We start from the raw sequence: 12,293 nt of genomic DNA on the forward strand, positions 1-12,293 counted from the left end.
AGGATTTACTCTGTGCGTATGTGTGTTTGTCATTAGGTTTTCAGTATTCTTTTCTTTATATAAAATCCAAGACAGGAAATTGATATAGTAACTAGATTAATAGTTCTTTAGAGTTATGGTAGGGAAGCTTGGGGAGTAAAGGGGGTTTAACAATAGTGGGTACAAGAATGAAAAATACATTCTAATATTGTGATTATTATTGTACAACTCTTTTTAAAATATTTAAGCTTTTGAATTGTATGATACATTAATTATATGTTAATAAAACTGGCAAAAACAGACATTGAGGAAGACTTTAACAATTGGAGAAATACCTTATATTTATGATTGCTATATATACCATCACATATATATGTATATATATGACACACACACTCACACACACATATATATATATACACACACATGTATATATACATGTCAGAAGTTAATGAAAAACTACAATGAATTTCTAGGAAATTGACTTTTTAAAAAAACTGAAAATAACTTTATTAACCTCTGTACCTTATATGTTACCAATTGTCTGTCAGTCTGTCACACTATGGTGGTCTGTGAGCTGCTGTGATGCTGACAACTATGTCACTGGTTTTTCAAATACCAACAGGGTCACCCAAAGCGAATAGCTTTCAGCAGAGCTCCCAGAGGAAAAACAGACCATTAAGAAGGAATATACTACCTGATTCTGAGGAATTTGCCACTGAAAATCCTGTGGATTATAGCTCAACATGGTTTCTTACTGAAAACCACATACATAGAAGCAGACCATTATCAAAGACAAAGGAACGGGGCCCTCAGGTCAGAAAGCACTCAAACTATGATTGGAGAAGAGCTTTCTTCTCCAGGTAGAGTTGACAACAATGACATGGGCGGAGTAAAGCCTGCGGAAGTAAAGCCTGGACTTTCATTTTCTGATGGGGTGTGACGCAAAAGGAGAAAAAAATCTCCAAACATTGATTGACAATCGGAACTTGGAGTGCTGTCAAAAATACAACGGAATGCATAAAGATTGATATTCTAGGCATTAGTGAGGTGAAAGATACTGTTATTACCAATTTTGAATCAGAAAATCATATAGTATACTATGCTAGGAATAACACAATCAAGAAGAATAGCATTGTATTCATCATCAAAAAGGACATTTCAGGATCAATCTTAAAGTATAATGCTGTCTGTGATAGGATCACATCTATTCACATACATGGAAATCCAGTTAATACAACTATTGTTCACCTTTATGGATTATCCACCAAAGCTAGTAGTGAAGAAATTGAAGAACTGTGGTAGTCACGTAATTGTCAATTTAAGGATTAAGTGTGTAGGGGTGGACACTAGCCTGTCCATTAGATCATAGCAATTGAGGCCTCTGTGTGGGCATGGCCTTCTCCTGAGATTCTGGGAAATCTGGTACTTCCTCCTTGCAGGCAGGAGACACTTCTCTCTCTGCCACTCCCTGGGAGACATGGCAGCTGACAAGACACATGGAACTACGCTAGTGCCCTCAGCTGGAGAAGCAACATGAACCTACCCTGATGCAACCACACCTCTGAAGCTGGAGAAGCCCCAAAGAGAGCCCTGCCAGCACTGAGATGCTTACAACACCACTGGATCCAAAGACTTTCTACCCACTGACCTGTGAGGGTCTTGCATTTGGCATCATTGCATGTGTTTTATGAGTCTGAAGAGGACGTTATAGATTGGTGTTGGACATATGGACTAGTATAGGACTTATGGACTTGGACTGGGTTCAGATGCTTTCTGAATGTTCAATTGCTCTTGTTTATAAATCTCTTTCTTATACACATATGTGTGTCCATGGATTTGTTTCTCTAGTCTACCCAGATTAACTCAAGAATTTTACTAACCACAACAAATCCGCCTTGGAAGAAGTGATGCCAGAATGCTCTTCAGAGGCAAGGTTGGAAGCCTTCTCCTTACTATAGACATATTGTCAGGATAGACTAGTCTCTGGAGAAGGACATCATGCTTGGCAAAGTGGACAGGCAGTGAAAGAGGAAGGCCCTTAATGAGATGGACTGACACCATCGCTGCAAAAATGGTTTCAGGGGGTAGGAACCATAAGGGATGTTGCAGGACCATGTAGGGTTTTCTTCTATAGGGACACTATGAGTTGGAACTGACTCAATGGCGCCTGACAACAACCAGTGACTTCAGTCTGAAATCAATCAAAAATATAATCAAGATGTATGAATAATTATTTATAATTAGAATGCCCAAATTGGAAACAAAGAGGAAAGAATAGTAGTTCAAAATATGGTCTTGGTGATAGAAATGAAACTGGAGAGCACATGATAGAATTTTGCACAACCAACTACTTTCCATCCCAAATACCTCTTTCAACCACACAGACTACGACCATACATAGACTTCTACAAACAGAATACACAGAAATCAAACTGACGACATCTGTGCAAAGCGATGATGGAGAAGCTGAATATCAGTAGGTAAAACCAGGCTGGAGGATGATGTGAAACAGACAGGCCCTCAATTGCTTATCTGTGCATTCAAGTTGAAGCTAAAGAAATTAAAACAAGTCCAAAAACCAGAACTGAATTCACTGTCATCGCTTCAATGCTGGTTCACAGTGAGTGACTCTGTTGGACAAAGTACAACTATCTTGGTGAGTTTCCAAGTGTAATTGTTCACAGGAGTAAAAAGTCCCATCTTTCTCCCTCAGAGTGGCTGCTGGTTATGGCGTGCTAACTTTGCAGATTTCAGCTTAATGCTCAAGGCTCCTAATAAAAGTCCTGGAGAGCCAAAATTCAGCCTTGAGTATAACCCATATACGTTTGGAGAACATGTCAAGAACATATTTGATGCATTAAACACTAATGACCAAACTCCTGAGGAGCTAGGGGTATACATCAATAAAATCATGCACAGAGAAAGCAAAAGTTACCACATATACTTGTATATAAGCCAAGTTTTTCAGCACATTTTTAGTGTGGTTTTTGTGGTAAAATTAGGTTCCTCCGCTGATATTCAGGTCGGCCTTTACTTGAGTATATGCAGTAATTAAAAATCAGGAAAGAAATAAATATTAAAGTGGATAGCAGAATAGACACTGAAATTTGCTTTTAATTGTAGGCTGGAGAAAATGGGAGAAATGATGATGATGATGTCAAAGAACTGAACAGAAAATTTCAAAGGGAAACTCTAGAAGACAAAGTAAATATTATTATGAAATGTGTAAAGACCTAGAGCTAGAAAGCCAAAAAGGAAAACCACACCATAAATATCTTAAACTGAAAGAACTAAAGAAAAAAAATCAAGCATTCAGTTACAATATTGAAAGATTCCTGGGTAAAATATTGAATGATGCAGGACGATGGAAAGAATTCACAAAGTCACTATACCACAAAGCACTGGTCAACAGTCCACCATTTAAAGAATTAGCATCTGATCATGAACCCATGGTGCTGAAGGGAGATATTCAAGCCACACTGAAAGCCTTAGCCCCAAACACGGCTCCAGGAATTGATAGAATACCAACTGAAATGTTTCCACCAGTTGATGAAGTACTGGAAACACTCACACATCTATGCAGGAAATTTGGAAGACAACTACTTGGCCAGCTAACTGGAAGAGATGCATATTTGTACCTATTCCAAAATAATGGGAAAATTATAGAATAATATCACATGCAAGTAAAATTTTGCTAAAGATAATCCAACAATGGCTGCAGCAGTACACTGATAAGGAGCTATGAGGTGTTCAGGCTGGATTCAAAAGAGATGTGGAACCAGGGATGTCATTGCTGATGCCAGATAGATCTTGGCTGACAGGAAAGAATACCATACAGACTTATATTTGTGCTTCATTGACTTTGTAAAGGCACTCAACTCACTGTGTAGATTATAACAAACTGAGGATAACCTTGGGAAAAATGGGAATTCCAGAATACTTCATTGTGCTCATGTAGAACTTGTATAGGTATCAAGAAGCAGTTATAAAACAGAACAAGGGAAATGCTTCAAGGTTCAAAATGAGGAAAGGTGTGTGTCAGAGTTCTATCCTCTCACCTCCATACTTCTTCAATCTGTATGCTGAGCAAATTTTTTGAGAAGCTGTCTCATATGAAGAAGAGAGTGGTATCAGGATTGGAGAAAGGCTTATTAACAACCTGCAATAGGCAGATGGCACAGCCTTGCTTGCTGAAAGTGACGAGGACTTGAAGAATTGCTGATGAAGATTAAGGATTGCAGCCTGCTGTATAGATTATGATTCAATGTAAAGAAGACCAAAATCTTCACAAATGGACCTACACATAACATCATGATAAATGGGGGGAAAATTGAATTGCCAAGGATTCTGTTTGGCTTGGATCCACTATCAGTGCTCATGGAAGCAGTCCAGAGATCAAAAAAATACATTGTATTGAGTAAATCTGTTGCACGAGACCTCCTAATGATGTTGAAAAGCAAGAACCTTCCCCTTGAGGACTAAAGTGTGCCTGACCTAAGTCATGGTATTTTAAATCCCCTCCTATGCATATGAAAGTGGGAAACGGACTAAAAAAACACAACAAAAAATGGATGCATTTGAACTATGGTGTTGGTGAAGAATAGTGAAAGTTTTATGGACTCCCCAAAGGACAAAAAATATATGTCTTGGATAAAGTACAGCCAGAATGCTCCTTACAGGCAAAGATGGCCAGACTATGCCTCATGTATTCTGGGACATGTTATCTGGAGAGATCATTCCCTGGAGATGGACATCATGTCTGATAAAGCAGAGGGGCAGCAAAGAAGAGGAAGACCCTTGATGAGATGGATTGACACAGTGGCCACAACTGGTTCAAACCTAAGAACAATGAGAAGATGGCACAGGACTGGGCAGTATTTTGTTCTATTGTACATTGGGTCACCGTGAGTCCGAACCAAGTCGATGGCACCGAACAACAGCAACAATGGCAATACTTTATTGGCGTGCTCCCACCTAGTTACAATTTTACTTTACCACACCACCTAATCACCTACATTACATATTAAGCATCTACTTGATAAAGCAAAAAACAAAACAGAAAAGGTGTTTTGAATATATTTATTGAATATATTTATTGAATATATTTATGAAATATATTGTGTTAGTCTGGGTACTTTAGGGACACAAATCCACAGAAACTCATGTATAAGAGAGAGTTTTATATAAAGGTAAAGTGCACATCAAGAAAACATCCCAACGCAGTGCTGCCTAACCCCACAAATCCAACATTAACCCATAGGTCTGACACCAATCCACAAAGTCCTCCTCCATCTCAAAAAACACACACTATGATGCCGACTGCAGGAGGAAAGCCAAATTAATGAGCATGTAAGCATCTCAGCGTTGGCCGGGGTCTCCACACGGCTGATCCAGCACCCAGAGCTGCATCGGGTAGGTCCATGTGGCTTCTCCTTGGGACTGTCTGGCACGAAGTCAGCCTTGCCAGCTGAAGCAGGACTGGCTTCGGCAGCTGCACCCTGGTCTGACCATCAAAAAGCAAGAAACCGGAGAACTAGAAAGGTGAGGCTCACCAAGCCATTTATCCCTCCGCCCTTCAATTAATCCCATATGTGTTTACCAGGCAGGTTGGCACAATAAACTAACTCATATATATACTTAGTAAACAATCTTGGAAGCTGCACCATATGAAAAATAGCATGATATCAGGATTGGAGGAATACTCATTAACAAGCTCTTTTATAAAGATGACAAAGCCTTCCTTCACTGTCTTTTGAAGCAAGAAGGTCAAGACTTCTTCTCATGTGTTTGGACATGTTCTCAGGAAGTGCTAATTCCCAGAGAACAACACTACGCTAAGCAGAGAGGGTCAATGAAAACAAAGAAGGCCCTCAGCAAGATGTCACAGAGGTCGCAACACTGGGCTCAACTGTACCATCTATTTTGAGGCTGACACCGCATCATGCAGTGTTTTGTTCTTTGTACATGCTATTTCTGTACGTTAGAACTGAGTCATTAATTTTATCCTATTCTTCTATAATGAGACCCTGAAAACATTGTATATCTCCAATTATTTCTTTTTTTATTTTAACTTATTCTAAAAGCACTACAGTGTATATTTTCAAATAATTCTTTAACATCGGCTGCAGTGATATCAAAAGAAAGATATATGTGTGTGCATGTTCATAAAAGAAATATTTCTCGTATGGTATATTTTATAGATGAATGTTAAAAAAAGCAACTACAGAGGATAAAGTGAAATGAAATCAATTTCATTACACACAATAAATTCAGAAGCTCATACTGTTCTAGAAATTGCATACTTAAAAGACATGAACTTTTCCTTGGGGATTTATAATCTAACAGTTACAGGATAAATTATTGTTTATACTTATGAAACCAGCTGACTTGATGATGAAGTGATATAATTACTTGATGCCATAACCTGACAGAAACAAAAGGATAAACTTGAAAATATAATTTAAAACAAATCAAAGGAATCATTTTACAACACAAATCCTAAATGTTCAAAGAAAACAAAGAGATCAAGGATATAGTAGGGGTGGAAAAGTTTGGAAATAATGGTGCGGTTGTACAAGCAGAGGGACTGAGATGATGTTGCTCACTAGCACATATAAAAATGCCAAAACAGCAAAGGATGTTGTTTTATATGCTTTCACTACAACTCAAGGGAGTCTAATTGCCTAAAGAATTAGATTTTTACTTTTAAAGTTAAATTTAAATCTGAGAATGATAAAATTTGGTGAAGAGAAGTCACAGTATTTCTGAAAAGGAAATTATTCAATGAGAGAACCATGTCAGAACCGAAAGTCTTTAAATTTCACTTGCATAAGAACAAGGATATCTAACCAATACTAAAACTGCATTCACCCTATAAACCGCTTCTAATGAATGAAGAAAAAAAATCCCAGGAAATTTTCCAGGAACTCCTTTAGTGGTTGCAGAGGGAAGATCTTTTTAAGTACTATGACCAAAAGCTGATTGGTTAAATAAATCAAGTAAATCTTACCTACTAGATTCTAGAATGACCAGAAGCATAAAAGAAGAAGAAAAATCCCAGACAGCAAGTTATCACCATGTTATAGAACAAATGGGAAGAAAGACAAACACAGAGATGGGTAGCATAAAACACAGAGATTTCAAGAAGAATTACTAAACAATGATCAGCCCTGGATTACGTCAGATAGGAAGAAAAAGTTGGCATATTTTCAATCAATTTCATGATCCTTCTGGGACAAGAGCATAATAATTCTGATACCTTTGAACAACAATTTGAATAACTTGAACATTCCAAGCCACTACTGTCATCTGGTCAACTCAAATTCATATAATATCCATATTTAAGGTTTCTGAAGCTGTAAATCTTCATGAAAGCAAGTGGGGTTTTCCTTCGCTTTCAGACCAGCTAGGGAGTGGGAACCACAGACCTTGAGGTTAACAGTTCAATGCTTAACCAACAGTGCCACCAAGACTTCTTAATTTGATTCAAGGATATCACATGTAAACAAAATAATTTCTAATTCATCTTTAAAAATGGTGAAATGACTTTAAAAACTACCAATTGGCTTCAGCATTACTAGAATCAAAATGTAACTAATGAGTGAATTGATTTTTATTAAATATCCACCTTCGAAGAGTTAACGGACCTATTTTAACATTTCAAGCAAAAGCAGAAAACTTACTACATCTGACATACAATGCTAGAAACATCTGAGTCATCCTCTAATTTCCCCTCCATTCTCAAAGCAGATTAATCACCAGGACCTGTGAACTTCCTTTCCGAACTATTAAATCAGAACACTCTTGTAGATCCTACCACTCCCTCAGTTTCATCCCTCATCATCTTTTCATTTGCATTTTGTCAATAATCCTATCAGTATTTCCCACTTTGAAATAGACCTAGATTCTAATTCTTCATAACTCTACTAACATCAACTTGGTTTGTGTACCATGATTTCTGCCCTAAAACACGGCAATGGCTTCCTGAATCATCTTAGTTTCCTGAATTCCCTTTTAAAATTAGGTGGTGATTTTTCACCCTGATATTATAGATTAAAATCTGTTATGGTTTCATCTTTATCTTAAGATACAATTTCTCAATATAAGCAACCATCCTATAAATGGTCTTGCCCCAGCTATGTTTATGAGCTCTTCTAGCATCTATCTCACTCTTCCTTCATTATACTCCAGATATTTGTTTGTTCTTTTTCTGCATCACCAGGACGATCTTTTTCTAATGACAAGGTCTCTGCAGTTGTTGATGCCACTGACTTTAATGCCCTTTTTGGATTTTGGCACACTTGGTTCCTTCTCATCCTCGAGTCTCAATTCAAATTGCAATTTCTCACAGAACATTCTTATCAAGAGGTGGTGAAAAAATTTCTCCTGCACACCGAGGTATACTGTATCACATCCTTCTGTTTTTATTCTAGCTATAGTACAAAAATAATAGATATATACATATATATGGCTATATATATTTCAGTGTAGTAAATACATATAATTTCACATTTTGTATCACTTGTGGCAAAGAGCACTGTCCTTTGATCTGTTTATCCCTTTCCAATTTCTCAGTGCCAATCACTTCCACATTTTATCTGTTTGCTTTGATATTTAGTATTGTGCTTGTAAATAGCATACAAGAACTATTATTGCTTGAAAGTTCTTCACTAGAAACTATCATTTATCTTCCAAAAATGAAAAATAAGGAGTTGGCTCTCTGACCTTTACCAAGCCATTCTAACTTCTGTCCTGACAGTGTCAGTTTAAATCAATCAACATGTTAATATTATTATGATTCTGTATCTAGTATTTAGAGATGAGTCATGTCACATATGACAATAACATGCCATTTAAAAATAATTTCTGTCTACCTTAAGGTTAATTGCTTCATCTTCTTATTTGCTTAACATTCTAAGACACTGGACGATTCATCCACAGTTTTCACCAAAAGGATGCATTTCTTGTTAAAGTGTTTGGACAGGTTTCTGTTTTGTTTCTTCCTGAAGCCATCACTCATATGTCCTAGTTTCCTCTAGCTTCCTCTAGCTAGTAAACCTACAAAATACGTTATTCTTGCATTTTCTTTCAACGACATCCTCTTGTCTGTCTTCTGGATACTAAACCCTGTGCTAAAATGCAAGTTGAGGTTGAGGGACATTTGGTATTTCTAAAAAAAATGTCCAGGTGACACTATTGTTTCTGGAACATGGTCCACACTTTGAGAAGCAAAGCTAATAAGTAGTATAATGCGCTTAGGAAAACAGCTTGGGGTCACATCTGATCTTCCTAGGCAAGGCAGCAGTCAAACACCCTCTACTCACCATCCTTCTAAAAACTATACTGACACCCCAAATTCTGTGCATGGCCATGTTCTTCCCCCCATTATACTTTTCTGTTGGATTCAACAATAACTGCAATGGCCACACAGAACTCAAAGATGATAGTCATGATTTGGGAATTTAAGAGGTTTACAATTCATGTGACCTAAACATCCAGGATATAGTGTTTCAGTCTAGACAATTTCTTCTCTGCAAGAGTCTCAAGCGATTTATATATCCATTAGTTTGGAGGGAATCATGTTTTAGAGAATCTTTTGGGACTATATGGCTACTGTCTTGGAACACTAGTGGCGTCAATGGCTACAAACTGGGCTGTCATCCACAAGGCCAGCAGTTCCAAACCACCAGCCAACTCTGAGGGAAAAAGACAGTACTCTCTACTCCTGTAAACAATTAGAGTCTTGGAAACTCCCAGGTCTGGAAAACTCACAACTAGCTTGTTCTATAAAGTTCTTATGAGTTGGCATTGACTGGATGGCAGTGAGTTTGTTTTGGTTTATTGGCTACTATTTACTCCTCAACCCCCACCTACAAACTGATCTTTGATATCCTTGAAAGGTCTTAATGATGCAAGTATTCTTAGGAGTAGTTTCATTTCAAGACGTTTGGCATCATTTTAATAAATACTTCTGAAATAAAGGAAAAACGCAAAGGAGAAGACTGGAGGCTGGAGGGAGAAAGAAAGAAAGAGAGAGGAGGAACCGGAGGAAGAGTGAGAGATAGGCAGAGAGGGAAGAAGGAAGGACCCACATCTAATTCTCAAGCTCAGGAGGCTGCTTTGAGTCTACAAGTTACCGATAGGCTTTGAATGTAGATTAAGACATGACTCAGAGGTTCATTGAAGTCTGAAGTGTTCCCTCAAGATCTATCGATGTTATATTTTAGCTTCACTTGCAAAATGGATAGAAATTTGCATAACATTCTAAGGCCAATTTTCCATCAAACTTTAGTAACTCTATGATGTGGTGAACAATCTCCTTGTGATTTCCCCCAAACTCCCAGGAGATGGTTCCTATTCTAGAATTTTGGCACAAACTGTTGAAACTGTCAAATGATCCATTAAACACTATGCCAAACAAAACGTTTGGTATTTTAGTACATTTACATTATGATCAGTGGAGAAACTCATTGTCAAGTAAGCAAAATTGCATATCATTTCACATTTTATTTTAAAATAGTCTTATTTCATGGAATTGTTCAACTGATAATATTGGGTTAAAACTAAGTTTCATACTTCCATTTCTTTGCAGTTTGAAATCAAAATTGAAACAGCCAACCAAAAAATAAATGGGGGCATGAAACCATCTTCTGTGGCCTGCTGTTAAGTCTAGAAATATCTTATTCAGTCAGTGTGATTTCATAGCAGGATGAAAAATGTCAAAAGTGAGGATGACAAATCAGTCTAGTGAGGAAAAATGACTGTTGGACAAGAGATGTCGTTTGTCATGATTGCCATTTGACTACACTTTACCCTCATGTCTGTCATATGAATGCAATTTTGTTAATAGTTTTAAATTATCTTAACTGCACAATGACTTGATTATGACAATATATTTCCTGTAGAAGAGCATTGAAATATTCTAAGAGTTTCAAAATGTGAACTTACTATATTTGTGTATTTCAGTGACATTAAAAAAATCACTAGCACTAAAGATATCAAATATTACACTTTTTAATGTAAGTGACCATCTTTCTTAGGTATAAGTAAAAGCCTGGCTTTTAATTTTTTTCCCCAAAACTGACACAGCTGAGTACAGCTCTCCGAGCCACTGCATAATCTGGGTGGTAATTAAGCCACAGCTTTAAGGTTGCATGGGCACAAGACAATTCAGCCTAATGAAGTATCGATTGGCTGCAGTCGAGGTAAAGCAAGTTGACATTCATTTAGAGGTAGCAATGTGAATATACCACTATGCCACCCAAGAAATAAAGGGAACAAACAATGAGGCTGAATTTTAATCTTGCAAACACAATTAAGAATCTTATTTATAGTGTGCTGCTATCACTTAAACGAAAGCTAATTGCATATTTACTGCCCTGACATGAAATACTTAAATCAGCAGAAATTATATATCCTTTGCATAATGGTGAAAAAGAAAAAAAAAATGCAGGAAATTTGGTGCCTCAATTAGAGACCATACTAGTACCTTAGAAAAATGGACTGGTGACAAATATTTAAAATAATAACTTCCACATAGTTGTTTTGCACAATTACACTTATCTTAGGGTGCTATGAAGAATGTAGAAGAATTCTATCCAGAGAGAGCAAACTTTTCTTGAGAGTAGGTTGCTTTTTCTTTAATATTTACCATTTCATATGCTAAATGATTCACAGTAATATTCAATTAAGAATAGTTTACCAAACATGTACTGAAATGGCCTATTTTCCAGAAACAGACTTAGTGCACACTGCATTAACAACCATGTAGATAAGGCCAAGATTTCTCAACATCAATTAAAGTCTTCTTTTAGTTGGATGTGTCATTGCAAAGATGGTTTTCCATTCTGTAGTCTCTCTTATTACTCTCTTGGTGAATTCTTTCGATGTACATAAGTGTTTTATTTTTAGTATGTCCCACTGGTCAATTTGTGCCTCTTCTGTGTTGGTGTCCTTCCCGATTTCTGATAGCCTATGTAATCCCTGTGTCAAAGTTCTCAGGTTTGACCCAATTCCCTCATTGATGGCCCTAATAGTTTGGGGTTTAACCTCAAGGTCTGTGATCCACCTTGAGTTTATTCTCACTTTAGAGGACAACACTGAAGCTGCAGCTCTGGAAGAGGAGAAGGGGAACTGGTCTGGTCAGAGCGCATGTGAGCCAATGAGGGGGGAAGGGGAAGAAAAGGAAAGAGTGGAGTACAACCTGGCTCACTGATCCATGGGGACAATGTGCCTGTTTAGAACAGTGATGCACGGAGATGACCACGGGGCCGGCCCCACCACGGGACACAGCATTCCTCATTGACCCATGG

The sequence above is a fragment of the Echinops telfairi genome, unplaced genomic scaffold (genome assembly GCF_000313985.2).
Source record: "Echinops telfairi isolate 266 unplaced genomic scaffold, ASM31398v2 ScPeMD7_1;HRSCAF=3_0, whole genome shotgun sequence".
Lineage (NCBI taxonomy): Eukaryota > Metazoa > Chordata > Mammalia > Afrosoricida > Tenrecidae > Echinops > Echinops telfairi.